Raw genomic sequence first — 16,881 nt, forward strand, 5'->3', positions numbered from 1 at the left:
CAAAAATGGGTCAGTTTTGCCTGAAGGTTCATTAAGTACAGTTCATAATTATTGACCCAAATATTTTTAATTACGCCCAAGGTTCAGTAAGCTTAGAGTGGGCTGGCTGATACTCAATAATCTCATTGTGAATATGGCACCTTATTGCTTGTATTGACAATTACTTATTGCTCATTTCATCAATTATTTATAGCCACTGTGTTTAATCCCCAAGAAAATATTGTAGCTCCTGATCAAAATTTAGGCCGTCCTCTACGGCCCTTAGACGCATGATCCACCTTGCCTCCCGCCGCCTCAATTTCAGTTCCCTATTCCCACCTCGTGGGTCAATGCACACATGATCAATACAGTAGAACTTAAAACTCTTACTTTGGTCTTGCATTTTACAATTATGTATATGTTGCGCTATTGGGTACCTTACATCATTGTTCTTTACTGCTCTTAGATGCTCACTCATTCTTTCCTTCAACATGCGAATCATGCTGCCCACATAAATTTGCAAACATTTGCATTCAATGATACAAATAACAAATTTCGTGCTACATGTGATGTTCATTCTCATATCATAAACTTTACCATCATTGATTTGAAAACTTTTAGTTTTGTCTTTGGCACATCTACACATGCCACAATGTCCACATTTGAAAAATCCCTTTGAGTGCTCATCTAGCCACGTCCTCGGTTGCTTCGACCGAGAATAACTTGGGCTCGTAGAGATCCCAATGTCTGCCACCTTCTGTACGTTATTTGTGGCCGTGCTCCTACATGTTTGTCCAAAGTTATGTCCATTTGTAATACCTTCCAATGCTGCTTCTTGCTTTGTAACAAAACATTACTCACTGGAGTATAGTTTGTAATCAACCTAATCGGTTGCTCATCTTTTACTTTTTTGTCCGTAGGCCTCAGGGTTACACTGCGTTCAATACTCATTGCCTTCTTTTTTGCCTGATTAACATTCTGTTTGTCATACCCCCTGTGGATGAATCTGCTTTCCATGTCATCAATACAATTAATGAATTGTTGTTCTTCACTGCAATTTCGTCTTGCCCTTAACATTTCACCAAATGGAATGGCTCTCACCTGGTGTGATGGGTGGGCACTCTTCGCATGCAGAATCGTGTTACAAGAGGTTGGTTTTCGATACATCCTACTTTCAATACATCCATTATTTACATACAATTCAACATCTAAAAAGGTTATTTCAGTCGTGCTGTGGTTGGTGGTTAACCTGATGTTCATATCGTTGCTATTCAGATACTCATAAAATCCCTATGGGTCCTGCTCTGATCCTGTCCAGATCATTATACACTCATCTATGAACCTGCCCCAATACAGGATATATCCATTCCATTCACTTGCTCCTGGGCCCCAGATTAATCTCTCTTCTAGACAGCCCATAAATATATTTGCGTATGCTGGTGAAAATCTCGAGCCCATGGCCACACCTTGCTTTTGCCTGAACCATTCCCCTTTAAAGAGGAAGAAATTATTTGTCAGAATCAGCTCAGTCATGGCCAGCGTCATTGGTGTGTGCGGCCAATGACTCGCTGGTCTTTTTGAAAGGAAATGGTCTAGGGCTTTCAATCCTAATTCATTCTTTATGCTCCTATATAATAAGACTACATCCAGGGTTACCAGTGTCATCCCTGTTCCCCATTGTATGTCACCCAAAATATTTAAGATGGGTCGTGTGTCCTTAATATAAGATGGTAAATTAATCATGATTGGCTGCAGAAAGATATCAACAAATTGTGACATATGTTCCGTTGGGCCTCCAATGCCCGACACAATGGGCCTGCCTGGTGGAAAAGGTAGGCCCTTGTGAATTTTAGGTAGGGTGTACAGGCAAGGATATCTAGGGCGATTTACTTTCAAGAAAAGGTATTCATCCTCATCCAACATTCCACTGTCATACCACTGCTTCAGGTGAGCATTGATGGTGATGATGAGGGAGAACATAGGGTTTTGGCTCACTTTCTCATAACATACTGTATCGCCCAGCTGAGTGTATATTTCTTGTTCATAATCTTCCCTATTCATCATCACTATGTTACCCCCTTTGTCTGCTTTTCTGATGATTATCTCTGTATTGCTCATCAGGTTATTCAGAGAATTTATTTCATGTTGTGTCAAATTATCGTTAATATACCCTCCTGGGAAAGTCTTTGTATTGTTGGCATCCAGATCCGCAATAACTAGTTTATGAAAACTTTCTATGTTGTTACCACTGGTGAGATTTGTTAACCATCTGGACTTATTCTTTAAACCACTTGACACTGATAAGTCTGGTCTAATCTCTAAGTCTTCTAGGACCTTTGCCACTGTTACAGGGTCCTCTTCTAATTCTGTTATGGAAAGAAGAGCAACTGTGTCCTGGATATCATTTACAGTAGATGAATCAGACACCATACTACATGAGTGCAAAGCATCGTCTTTATTTCTTTTTGGATTCTGAGCAAAATATTTCTTCAGTTTAAACCTTCTTATGCAATTGGATCATATGCTGTGAGAGTTATATTTTTGACAAATTCACCACTTCAACCTCTTTGTTTGTTTGTTTGTCTACTCCTTCTTGTCCCATGATCTTGTCTTCATTCCTGCCCAATCTCCTGCTGCTCCCTCCTTTCTTCCCTCTTCTTGTTTGTTTATGGGTCCTGTGCCTTTCGCCTGTTCCCGATTGCCTCTTTTTATCCTGTTCACTTCTTGTAAGAAGGAGGAATTCCTTAAAGGGTGTAGTTGTCTCACTGCTAAGCTAGATGCCTCCTCTGTATCGCTGCTACTAGTTGGAATGCTACTCAAGGAGGTGTTACTTGAGCTGGAAGAAATGGGTTCCTGCGATTGTTAATTCATATGTGCTTGCATAAGATAGTCATATCTTTTATAGAATGTAAAAATCCTTCCACTACTATAATCAATCTCATCGCGCTTGAGCTTACGCGCTTTTCTTTGCCTAATGTCATTTTGGTGATTATTCAATACCCCTTTTAGGATCTCATAATTCTTAGCTGTTGGGTCAGGCAGATTTAGGGCTTCAATTTCAGCTTCTAACTGGGCGATCTCAGCTTGGAACTTCGCTACCTTTCTATCTGAATTTTCAATTAGAATATCCATAAGTTTCATTGAGCTAGAGGTTAGTTCTCTCTCCCAAATCCCTAACAGGTCCTCATCGAGGTCGTCATATGTGGGCATAATCTGCGAGCGCAGACCCCTCGGCACCCTACTTAGTCTGACATATTGCTTTAGGGTTGCTCCATCCCACCACTTAGACATTTCAGATCTTTTAAATCTCTCTAGTTTGATATATTTTATGCGCAATCCCTCATCTTTTTGTTGTGCCCCACTCTTAACTCATTTTTTAGCCACCCGTCTTCTTCCCTATATGACGATACTAATACACAGGGATCAATCCGGGTTCATCCCGGCCAGGAACACGGCTATTAACGCACGGCTCCTCTTGCAGGTCTTGGAGGCTGATTCTTATCGGAAAGATGTTGCGACTGTTTTAGCAGTGGACATAGAAAAGCCATTTGATAGCCTAGAATGGCCTTACTTGTTCCGGGTAATGCAAAATTTTGGATTAGGGGATGCATTTGTAGATTGGACAGCCCTACTATGCGAAAATTCTACTGCGAGGGTTAGAACAGGTGGGTTGATCTCTGACACCTGCAGAGTAGGCCGGGGAACGCGACCTGGATGCCCGTTATCCCCCTCATGTTTGCCTTGGCCATGGAGCCACTCACGACTCAGGCCAGGATAGGTCTAAATTACCAGGGCCTTGAAGTATATGGACAGACTCATCATATTGCGCTTTGTGCAGACGACTTACTAATGTTCTTAGCGACCTTTGGAGAAGCGCTTTCTGGAGCAAAAGACTTGCTCCTTAACCTTGCAAGAGTAGCAGGGCTTAAAGTAATTTGGACAAAGTCCTGCCTATTCCCAACAACCGAAGTTAACGCTGGCCTGTAGGACACTGACAGAGTGAAGTGGGAGTATAGATGTTTGACTTATCTGGGAACTCAAATATATCTCACTTAGGGCGATTTGCTGGAGGGCAATATCAGTAGAACCATCAGGGTAATGAAAGGCAATTTAGATTTTTGGGGGGTGCTACCTCTGTCGGTATCTGGACGAGTGGCCTCACTTAAATTGGTGACCCTCCCGAGACTGCTGTACTATTTTGGGACATTGTCGATGTGGGTACCAGTGAAATTCTTTACTCAACTCAAGACAATGATTACGGGGTTTTTATGGGGTACTGGCAGGCACAGGGTAGCACTGGGAGTCCTTATGAGATCAAGATCAGATGGTGGGTCTGGCAGTGCCTGATTTTGAGGCTTATTACCTAGCTGCTCAGTTAACAATGGCTCACACAGGAGGTTGCAGCTGGGGTTCAAGGAGTGGAGTAGCGCAGAGGCAGGGTTCTGTCGCTACCGTTGCTATCCCAAATTGCTTTGAAATTACCCATCCGACTTCATACTATACTGGGAGACCTACAAATAGCACAGGAATGCTGGAAAAGGGCCCTGAAGCGAGCACAGATTGCATATCCCTTTGCACCTGAAATTCCCCTGTTCATGTGTGATGCATTGCCACATGGGGTACCTGGCAGGGACTAGCAACCTGGAGAGAGCGGGGATTGACCACTATAGGTGACTTATACAAGAACAGTTTTATGATTCCTTTCAATGACTTACAGGAATGATATGATCTGCCCAGAGGGGACTTTTTATTACACTCTGCGCTTACAGCGGCTATCCAGAAACATTGGAGGGAGGAACTAAATAAACCGCAGACATCGATGGGGTATCAATACATAGTGAAGGCGGCAGAAACCTTTAAAGCTGTCGCATGCTTATATAAGTGCATGACACAGGAAATGCTGACTCCCTTTACTGCGCTGAGGTTAAAATGGGAAGAGGATCTGGGGAGGAGAGCCCCGAAAAGATCTGGGATGATCTTGTGGAACGGGCGTGGAATAGCTCCTGGAATGCTCATTTTCAACTGGTGCACTTTTATGTTTTACATAGTGCATATCTCACCCTGGCGAAGATTAACAAATATTTTGCCACTCGCACAGCAGCATGCCCACGCTGTAACAGGAGGGGGGGCAGAATTTCGACATACGTTCTGGGATTGCCTGAAACTGGATAGCTATTGGGTAGAAGTGGTTGCGTTATTGACCGAGATCACTGACAGGACACTGGAGCCAGCTATGGGTCCCTGCCTCTTACATTGGCTCCCCCACACGGCCAAAAATAAGGTTACAAGTAAATTCCTAGATATGGGTCTCTTATTAGCTGAACGTGATATCACTATGCATTGGAAAGCAAAGAAGGGCCGAAATGTAAAAAGATGGAAGACAGAATTAATAAAATTGGCAGAGTGTGAAGGAATAATTTGGCTGCAATTACCAAAGCGAGCGGGAAGTGAGAAGGCATTAGAGGCAGCAAGGGCTTGGGAAACATTAGTGGTGCTGCTGACAATCCCGGACAATGATAGTGACGAGGATCCCACGCCAGAAGCTCCTGGTGAGACAGATTAGGTTATCCCTGTGCACTGTATGAAAAGGCAGAACTGGATACTGAACACAAGGCGCCCACCCTATTAATGGATGGATTTATAAGCATTACTTTAATTACATTTGCAAAGCTAACCTGCAGCAACCCCAATCTGTAGATCAACTACTGATTGTATGTGAAACACCTGGCGGGAGGGATGGGTGGTGGGGGGAGGTTCTTGGAAGATAGGACTGTTTTGGGATACAAGATGCTGACAAAATGCGCACCAAATGCTTATGGTTGTGTACACTTATATCACATGCAGTGTTGCTTTTGATATTTGACCTGTATGTACCTTGGCATCGAACATCTCATAGAATGTACCTGTTCAGATCTTTAAAACTTAATAAAATTTGTTTGAAAAAAAAAAAAGTAGCCTAGGAGGAGCTTCATTTTAATCTTTGTGCACCATAAGGATGTATAAACTTTACCAGTCATATAGCTTTTCAGATAACAAGTGCTGAAATCTCTGGTAAATTTCCACAAATTATACTAATTGCAATTTACTTAGAGAACCTGCGTCTTTCTAGGCCAATAAATCTATGTCACTGTTATCTGAATGGATAATCATACTGCATGACATCTATAATTAGTTTTGATGTTCAGTCAGTAACAAGAGAGTTGATGACATTTTTAAAGTTTATTCTCACAATTCAAGAATACTTTATTTGGTTTCTTGACCATCAAAGTAAAAAAAAACATCCATTAGACATCATTAATGCATATGTCATCAATCCACATCCTTCACACATACATATATGTGTTATGTACTACAAACATCAGTTAAAACAAAGTTCACAAATCTCTCAATTATTAATGGTCACTTCAATATACATGTAATCAACAAATTATGGCAATTGGATACAGTGCTCCACAATTAATTTATTAGTGCAATGAGAGCAAATGTAATTTAAGGATAAAACACAAAAAAGACTTCCGTACATGCCCCCTTAACTTGATAATTAAAACAATCCCAAAACGCAAAATGTACAATACCTGAGAAATTCTTACATTACCAAAGTGCTGTGTAGGAATCTACAGTTCATTCTCTCATTTAGTAGATCATTTGGTATTTTTGTTCTTTTATTCAAATTAGTGGCAACTGCTTTACAGAAATAAGAGATACAATTGGTTAGAACAAGCATAGAAATATAAAACATTGTGTTCCATTCGGAATATTGTACATATTATAGCTAAAGGACCTATTCTCCCCCAACGACAACCCATAAAGAGTTCTTCCTAGAAAAGATCAAGTAGAATTCAGAGTGAATCTCAGATAGCTAAGAGGGAGAATGAACTCTCCATACAGGGTAGTTCGGGAGACTCAGCTGAGAGCTCCTGACAATCGCAACAGCATCTGTCTTTAAGATAAAGATGAGGAAAGAATCACTGCAGAAGCTATAATCCATAGAACAGACAATCTTCTCACAAAGAGTAAGGAAATCATAGTAATGACCTTAAACAGTAGCTTGTGGCAAATCAGGCTAGCACAACAAAATTCTAAGTGGCATTGCAGGGTATGGATGCGTGAAAAGTCTTCCTCTCTCTAGCTAGGGACACTTTACTGTATAGAAAGCAGCAAAACATGTTCCAAGCAGGCAAAGGTCATCATCATCAATGGTGAGAGGTCTTCTGATGCTCTGCCATCCTCACCCTCAATTCCCAAGGTGATCGTCCAAATCAGTATGAAGTAGTTTGGACATGGAGAAAAAATGGGTGTGGAGTTCCTCAGAATCAAAGTGAATTAACGTAAAGTAGCAGGTAGAAGTGACACCAATTGGTGGTCGTCCACTGGGTTAGAACCATGGGGGGGAGAAAGAGGGCGGGATCTCCTTTGCCGGAACTAGGGCTCTCACACACATAGCCAGCTGGGTGTCATGCTTCATCATATGAGCCTGCCCCTAGTCAGGTTGGTGCTGCAATACCTGATGGGCACCCAGTACAGGGCTATTTAGTGGGGATCTTCTGTTCCTGCCGTAGGGTGCAGTGGGGTTAAGAGGCCTAGTTTGTGTAGATGTGGGGTGAGTGGATCCAGCGCCAGGGTAGGTCAGATCACCAGCGTTCACTGAACGTGGGACTCACTTTTGGTATCCTTTAGACCGCCGGACACCGTTGCAGGCTTCATTAGACAGCTATTATGGGTACCTACCTGAATACGTCTTATGTAAACTCTACCTCATCATGTTGTGTAGCTAGTTTTCTTTGGCACTGACGAAGTGCTTTGATCCTCCTGACGCTGAGAGCACGAAACATGTTGACCATTAGATTAGAGCAGAACATACATAGCTAGAAACCTTATATCTAGTTCATTACCACTCTTCTTGTTTTAATCAGACAGTTTACCTTCCCGAACAAAATATTATTAGAACAAACTGACCTGTTTTAATCCACTGACTCCACATCTACACAAACTAGGCCTCTTATACCCACTGCACCCTACGGCAGGAACAGAAGATCCCCGCTAAAGAGCCCCGTACTGGGTGCCCATCTGGTATTGCAGCGCCGACCAGACTAGAGGCAGGCTCATATGATGAAGCATGACACCTAGCTGGCTAGGTGTGTGAGAGCCCTCGTTTCGACAAGGGAGATCCCCCTCTTTCTCCCCTGCCCTGGTTCTATCCCCAGTGGGACTCCAATCGGTGTCACTTCCACTTGCTACTTTACATTAATTCGCTCTGATTCTGAGGAACTCCACACCCATTTTTTCTCACTGTTCATGTGGGACATATGTGTTGGACCTCTTTAAACTTGCCACATTGTACCTCTGGTTTGGTACGTAGTTTGGACATGGTTATAATGTATTACAAAAAGTTACATCTACAAAGGTTCTCATGAGAACTTTTTGCAAGTGTAATATGTTGCCTGTCTGATATAAAAGTGAGCTAGTCTTTAAAATGAAACATTCAAATACTTGTATGTCCTAGTTAGATCATAAAATATAAGCTAAAGCAAGCATTTTTCTTTATTAAATGTTGCATTTCAACATTAAATCACTTTTTTTTTAATTAAATGCATTATTATCCTTAAAGAGACAGAGCAGAATAATTGAGTAGTGCGGCCTAGCAAATGGAAAACTATAGAAATTAAAGCTTTCTGCAGAAAATAAACAGCATCCCCACGTTAACACATTAAGTCAAGGCACAATTACTAACTTTATGCATTTTCGGGTTTAATTATTTTGTGCATTTTCATATTATTATGCAGTACATTTTACATAAAATGTTCAGCTTTATCAATCTCCCCATCTGATGATTTGTAAAATCATTACATATCTGTGTTTTGCATGTGAGTTGATTTCAGAGTTCAGTATTGTCATCAGTTGAGTCTTGTCCTTTTCTTTTTATCCCCCTACATTTTTGTTAGTTCAGATAGTCCTCGCTCATAATGCCATAGAATCCCATGTCCCTGTGATATTATTTACTTTGGAAGTTTTCATGTCATTTTTGAAGTATGTTTATGCAGCTCAGAAATAGCGCATAAAGAATGATAAGACAAATCCCTACTATTATTATTGCCATTAATATAGCTTTCGGTTGACCTTTTCCTGCTATTGAAGGCCAGTTCCCAATAATGGTAATTCCTTTCCCAAAGTTTTCATACAAACGTGTTTCAAAATGACGTAATGCAGGTTCTAGATCTGAAATGTTCTTTGCATAACTTTCTATCTCCCTGCTCTCTTCAGATATGTAGTGAGTTAACTTTAGCATCGGCAGACTCCGCCTTTCTCGGTAAGTAAAATGTCTAACGCAAGATGGTCCTGCACGACCATTGATCGCATAACTACTCATTTTGTATTTATTACAAGCAAAGCTCCAGGTGTGCTTGTTGCTTTTTTTTCGACAAGAGTTGACAGCCTTCTACTCTTAGACTTTCGCTGTTTAAAGCGACTTCTACAGGTGGAATAACAGCTCCAAATATGTCCCCTACTAACCTAGATCCTGTTCTGTACCATGTTTCTGCCTATGTGCGGATGTTAGTATAAGTACATCTATACTTTTTACATGATACATTTTTTTAATTTGTATGCCTAAGCAGCAGAGCCCTTCCTAGTCAGCTGGCAATAGAAAGTAAGCATTTCCTTTACAGATATATTAAACTCCTGGAATAGCATTTTGGTTTCCCTGCAAGATTTGCCAAGGTCGACCTGTCAGTTCAATAGTGTGTTCACAGCTACTAATCCCCACATGTCTATTTCTTTTAGATGTTTGTCTTCTGTACAAGCAAACCTTACATTTGTGTTGGCTGTAAAGTCTTAATTTTGGGTAGACTATCTTCTTTCTAAATTTGTTTTCTTCCTTCCATGTATTTTCTAAAACATCTCCCTGTTTGTCTGTTGCTTGTGTTGTGTTAGTATGTCTTTCTTCTAAGGCCATTATATACGTTTTTTCTATACGTCGCATTAAACAGTTTAAGTTGTCGCTATAAGCTCTTACACTATTTATAGGTCTATGGGAAAATAAATACCACCAAGCTTTATCCATCTCCTTTCCTTGTGAGTGCAAATTCATGCTTTCTGTCAATCGTACTCAGGAAAGTTTTAGATCATGACTAGAGTAGAAGTATTCAAAGTGTCCTCTTTTATAAACTAATGACAATAAGATACTGCAGGAAATAGCGTAGAATAAAGACATGCTATAGTAGTTAACATCTTCTGACACTGATGCACTTAACTGTGCACAGACTTAGCAATCTTTGTGTGTTCATTGTGTTAGTGTTTTATTATATTAACCTGAAATAAACATTATTAGAATAGTCATCTTTCTTGTAGCTCACAAATGAATACCCATTGTGATCTTCGATGGTGTTGTAAATGTGTGAATTAGTAACATTGTTATCTTCAAGCTATGGCTCTGGATTTAAAATGAATCGTATGTTGTGCTTTCATGTAATTTGTTGTAGTCCCTTGTAACAGTTCTTGCCTTCTTTTTGATGTTTTCAGATGGAGAGTATCAATAAAAAGCTCTCACATTGCGCCTATTCATTTTAAACATAATTATGGAAGACATTTTTCTAGCCAGTGATAAACTGGGGAAGGATTTGGTTTTATTGGTTGCTGTTCTTGAGAACACTCTTTCTTCATCAACATTGCTGTTGGGCAACGGAAAGATAACTTTGGCTACTTTTGAAAGACAGGAGTACTTGCTTCTCTGAGTTCCAATAACAGTAAATTCTATGTCAATGAAATGCAAAATTACATCCATCCTGTAAGACACAACCTCACCAGTACCACAGTTTATTTTAATAGCAGCCCTTTCTCTTACATTTCTGGATAGGTCTTCAAAATCGTCTTGGTACTGTGCAAATTTATGTTCTAAGCTAACTAGTTATGCTCTGCAAACTTGAGGTAGGTGGCAAACCATTCCACCAACAATAGCTCACTATTAAAACCTTGTTTTTGTTTCTCAAAAATGTTGAAGATCCACGCATGCTTCAACAAGTCGTGAACAGAAGGGATTTTCAAAGCATATTTTACCCCATTCTTGTGAAAGCTACATTCAGATTCATAGAAAGCTTTCTTGGTTCCTAGATCAATTTCCCCACTTTCAAGCACGTTTCATAACTTTTGACGCACAGTGATCCCAACTTACAGTCTTGAATCTGGGATCTGGCATTCTTCTGATGTAAAATCAGGTAAAATGTCAACTCGGGCTTCTCTTGAATGACTGTTTGACATCAACTTGAAACACTCTACTCAAGAGCACAACAGTTAGTGCAATCATGGCATTGTGTAGGAGGTTAATGTCTGGGTCTTACCTTTGCCACAAAAGCAGGTAACATAGCCTGGAAAAATCGACAGCATATCTTAGAAATATGGCTCTCAAAACTCTGAACAAGTCTCCCTAATCGGGCCTTGCTAGTTCTGTCACTGTCTGGTGTTGACAGGAAGCACCCATGTAGAGCATCAAACTGACAAATAAATCTATCCAAACATTACTAACCACCTCATAGAAATTAATTTCAGCAAACAGCGGTAATCAGAATCAACATATTGACAGTATTCAGCATATATGTTCTTACGAATTGAAGAATATTCAAACCAGAAGTAGCCAACTTCAAACAATTCTATATCAAAAACTTTACAGCTGGAACAGAAAGCAGAGCAACTTGGACTGCTACATTGTGAGCCATGTGGCATGGACAAGTCATGAAACAGACATTAGGATTCAGAGACAGTACTCTAGTTTTGATGGAGTTATGCCTTTCCACATTCACCGAGACACTATCTGCACCACAACCAATACAAATTTTCCCAAGTATTGGAATGTTTTTCTATACCATTAGATACTGCAGTGTATATACATTCAGCTCTACTTTCCTTGCTTAAAGACATCAAGAAATTTGCAGCATACCAAACCCAGCTTCAAATTAAAAATACATACAGTCATAGGGTTAATTGTTTCAATGCCTTAATCATTGCTACCATCATTGCACATACTTAAGGCTGCGACTGTCATATCAGCCACTAAAACAGTCAACAGCTCTAGTACAATGGCATCATTTAATGCACAGCATAAACCTGCAAAATTTTAGTCTGGGAAACGATCCTATGAGGCTGCCCAAATGATCCACAGCTGCAGACGGCACATGAATCCTGTGCATTTTATTTCTGCCTTTCTGGCAACAGAACCTTCACTGGATTTTTTTTTGTCATGTAGCCTAAGATGAGCTTCATTTTAATCTTTGTGCACTGTAAGGATGTATGAACTTTACCAGTCATATAGCGTCTTAGATTACAAGCGCTGAAATCTCTAGTAAATTTCCACAAATTATGCCAATTCCAACTTACTTAGAGAATCTGGAAGTTCTGCGTCTTTCTAGGCAAATACATCTAAGCCACTGTTTTCTGAATGGAGCATCAAATGCATAACATCAACAATAACCTTTGATGTTCAGTCAATAAAGAGAGAGTTGATGAAGTTTTAAAAGTGTATTCTCTCAATTCAAGATTACTTTATTTAGGTTCTTGACCATCACAGTTATAAGTCATACATAAGGCATTAATAATGCATATGTCAACAATCCACATCCTTCACATGTACATATATATGGAAAACATGAAAACTCATGATTACATACCACAAACATCAAAGTTAAAACAAAATTCACAAATCTCTCAATTATTAATGGTCACTTCAATATACAAGTAATGCAACAAATTATGGCAATTGGATACAGTGCTCCACAATTTATCAGTGCAATGAGAGCAAATGTAATTTAAGGATAAAGCACAAAAAGTCTTCCCTACACGCCCCCTTAACCTGATAATTAAAACAATCCCAAATGTACTATACCTGAGAAATTCTTTTTTTTTGTAATTTTTTTATTGTGGTGTTATCTGAGTATACAGACACAGAGTATCCCGCAATCCAGATCTGGACCGGAAACTCAAGTAGCCTTGCGCATCATACAGCCGTTAAGCCCACATCCCGGAGGTCGGGCGGTGTTAGGCAAAAGGATTGCTCAGAACAATACATTGACAAAATTACAGTAACAGCAAACAGATACATGTACACCACTTTTTAATATCAACAACCCCAAACAAAAGGTGACTGCCAACCACGTCCCACCTGTCGAGACCAGCATTCCCTACCTATGTGTAGTACCTATGGTGACCCCTTGACTAATTATTAGTACCAGTTGGCCCAGGCTCTAGGCAGTCACAACCTATTTCTACGCCGAGCGCACCCCCCCCCCCACCGGAACGGAACCGGCGCGTTACAGACCGGCCTCAAGGGGAGGGGTGGAGGGGCGAGGGAGGGGGATAGCGGCCCGTCTTCCTCATCCTGCACCAGGTCCGTCGTCTCCAGCCGCCCTCTGTATTCTAAAAACAGCCCCCAAAAATGTTTGGGCCGACTCTTAAGCGGCAATAGCTCACTGTAGTTCTCAGACTGCGTGCAGCAAAAGGTCAAGTCCCTCGTCCATTGGTCTATCTTGGGAAGGGGCCTCCTCATCCAGCACATGGCTATCCGTCTTTTTGCCAACAGGAGACCCATTTCCACGATCCTGCGGCGTGCCTTCGGTAGTGGCCTTGAAAAACCAATAGTGCTAGCGCCGGGGAAGGTGCAAAGTCTGTCTCCAGTGTGTTGCTCAATTCTCTGAAGACTTTATTCCAAAAGCTCTGCACCCCTGAACACTCCCACACCAGATGTAGGAACCCCGCATTTGGCATGTTACACCTCTCGCATGCCGCACTCTCACGCAGTCCAAAGCGATGCAGCCGTTCGGGTGTGTGGTATACTCTGTTGAGGTACTTGAAATGCACCAGTCCATGCCTGCCATTCAGGGAGACGGTCCTCGTGCTACTACAGCAATAACGCCACATGTTGTCGTCTATAATCGTGTCCAAGTCACGTTGCCAGTCAGATCGCGCCTTGATATGCCCAGCCTCTCTCTCCGCCATGGCAATCCTGTACATAACAGAGACCAGCTTACTCGGGGCTTCCGCCTTAATGACGCGAGTGATTCCCAAGACGTCAGGTGGCTCCTGCAAATCGTCGCCTAGTTGCTCCAGCAAGGCATCCCTGACTCTGTAGTACTGAAAGCTCTGCAGCTGTGTGGGCTGCGTCCCCTGGGCTGTCACTTCCGCCAGGGTCTTTAGGGTACCGTCTAGGAACATGTCACCCATCGTGTGGATGCCCAGGGCGGCCAGTGCCGCAAGCACCCCTTTGTCCCTGCATGGGGCGAGCCACACAGCCCACGATGTGGGCATTAGCGGTGAGTATAAGAGCGCCCCCGCGTGGTACTGCAGCAGGGCATTCCAGGCATGTCTGGGTGAGTTTAGGGAATCCAACAGTCCCGTGCGGCGATCTGCCGTTTCAAACACTATTGCTGGTAATGGCAATGGCGCGGCAAAGAGGGTTTCCATCTTTATGAACGGTGCAGTCCCGGCGTCATGTATCCAGCTATGTAGTAGTGCCCCTTTTGCCACCCGGTAGTATATTTCGAAATCAGGGGCACCCAAACCGCCCATGTGGCATGGCAGGGTGAGAGTTTTCCACTGGACCCTCGCTTGCTTACCAGCCCAAGCTAATTCTATCATTAATGACTGTAAGCGAGAAAAGAAACATTTGGGCAAGACCATAGGTATGTTGATGTATAGAAACAACAGACGGGGCAGTACCACCATTTTCATTATCGATATTCTGCCCACCAGGGAGAGAGGCAATCTAGCCCATATAGCTACATTGTCTTCAAGGCGAGCAATAGCTCTACCGTAGTTCTCGCGGAATACGAGTCAGTGTGGACCTGTATCCCCAAGTAACGTATGGGGTCAGTGGTCCATTTGAGCTGGTATTCCATTTCAAATCTCTCAGTAGAAGCGGTGATGGGGAATGCTATTGACTTGGTCCAGTTGACCGATAGCCCGGACAGTGCGCCGAACCTCACCACCTCCCGCAGAAGGGGAGCCAAATTCCTCTCCGGCGCTCTAACATAGAGCAGGGTGTCGTCTGCATATGTAGATATGACTAGTTGGTAAGAGGGGAACTGCAGGCCCCTATGGTAGTGATATTCCCGCATCGCTCTCGCCATTGGCTCCGCGACCAGCACGTAAAGTGTGGGCGACAATGGGCAGCCCTAGCGGGTTCCTCTTTGAATGTGGCTGGGATCCGTGACGAAATTCCCTATCTTAATGCGTGCCGACGGGTCATAGTATAGCGCCGCTACCCTCTGCAGGAACATCGGGTTCTGCTCGTGGGGAAGTGTGGCTAAATGGTTAGAGCGGCAGACCCTGATGCAGAGGTCTGGCCCGGGACCAGGGTTCAATTCCCGCCTCGGCGGGTCTGGGGCTCAATTTCCTCGGACCTGATAATTCTCGCCTTGGTACCTATTCTAATCATGGGTCCCACTCTGCAACTCTGGGCAATAGCTTGCTTAATCTCCAAAACTGCCCCAACAGCGCTAGGATGCCTGGCTTCACATTGGGGGTGCCCAGGAGTGGGCACTTCACAGGGAAAAACCAGGAAGAGTTCCACAGCGGTATGCGTACAAGCGCCTTGAGACCCTGAAAAGATTGTATCTGGACACGAAGAGTATATTCTTAAAGTGTAGTTTATTGAAGGACGGGAGAGCCGTCCCAGCAGGCAGGTCGATGGCAAGGTAATAACTGCCTCAACTAGAACACTGTACATGGAACATTCACAGTGACATAGGATGGTTCCAAGTTGCGCAATGCACATCACCACACCTCCCCTCTTTTGGAAAGTGAACCACCAAAACATCAATTACAGTGAAAGTAAAACACAGATCAAGAGAAAGTAAATAAGGGATACAGTAGGGTTGAACATAACTTCACAGCTTGTTGGATTCAAGTGAAAAGTACAACAGGGTTAAACATAATCTCGCAGCTTGCTAGGTCTGACAGACATTCTAGTACTTTTCCTAACCCCATCCCCCTCTGAAACATTTTTAAAGTTGACATTACTTGAAAAACCAGAGGGATCTTTTGCGATTTGGGAAGTACACCACCAATTGCCATTGGTCAATCTGACCGCATTCTTGCGAGTATCCACTACTTGCTGAGAATCTAAAAACTTTGAAAGCCCTTTCCTAACTGAAACAGGATTTTTAACTTTGACCCAATCTCCAATCTGAATGTTATGAGACATTTTCTTTCCAGGTCTAACCTGTTTAGAACACACATCAGAGGATTTTCTATGAGCAGCATCCCACATATTGCTCATGTTGCCACTCTGATGAAAATTTCTTACCATCCAGAAAGGATATACTTGTGAACAAGCTTTCCTCCCTCTCATGAGTTCAAAGGGAGTATAATTGGTAGCAGAATGAGGGGAAGTGCGGTAGGACCATACAAGATCTTTAACTGCTTTAAATACACAACTTCTAGATTTGAAAGCAGATTGAACACACTCCACAATAACTCTGTTAAATCTTTCAGTTTTGCCATTGCTTTGCGGATGATAAAGAGGAGTTCTGGTGTGTTTGATACCACAGGACCTCAAAAAGGAGTTCATTTCATGAGAGATGAATTGAACTCTGTTATCGGTTAAGATTTCCTCTGGATAACCTTCTCTCAAAAAGATACTATTCAAGCAATCAATGACACTTTTAGAATTTGGTATACTGATTGGTTCCACTTCGACCCACTGTGACAAATGATCAATGAGGACCAAAAAGTATTTGGAGTTGTTGGGAAGAACATGGAATGGTCCCAAGAAAGTCCATTCCCAACTTCTGCCAAGCACGACCTGGAACAGACACCTTAGATTCAACAAGACCCTCCAACACTAATACCTTGTCACTGGCATTGCAACGTGGACATAGTCTGACAATCTCATCTATCTGAGAGTCCATTTTTGGCCAC

The 16,881-nt window shown here is 42.2% G+C and overlaps 1 pseudogene; it reads right to left on the bottom strand.

The window, feature by feature from the left end:
* Window positions 1-10,507: 10,507 nt before the first annotated feature.
* LOC144821640 (uncharacterized) lies at window positions 10,508-11,694 on the bottom strand (annotated as a pseudogene).
* Window positions 11,695-16,881: the final 5,187 nt, after the last annotated feature.

This window comes from Lissotriton helveticus, chromosome 2_2, assembly GCF_964261635.1.
Source record: "Lissotriton helveticus chromosome 2_2, aLisHel1.1, whole genome shotgun sequence".
Taxonomy (NCBI): Eukaryota; Metazoa; Chordata; class Amphibia; order Caudata; family Salamandridae; genus Lissotriton; species Lissotriton helveticus.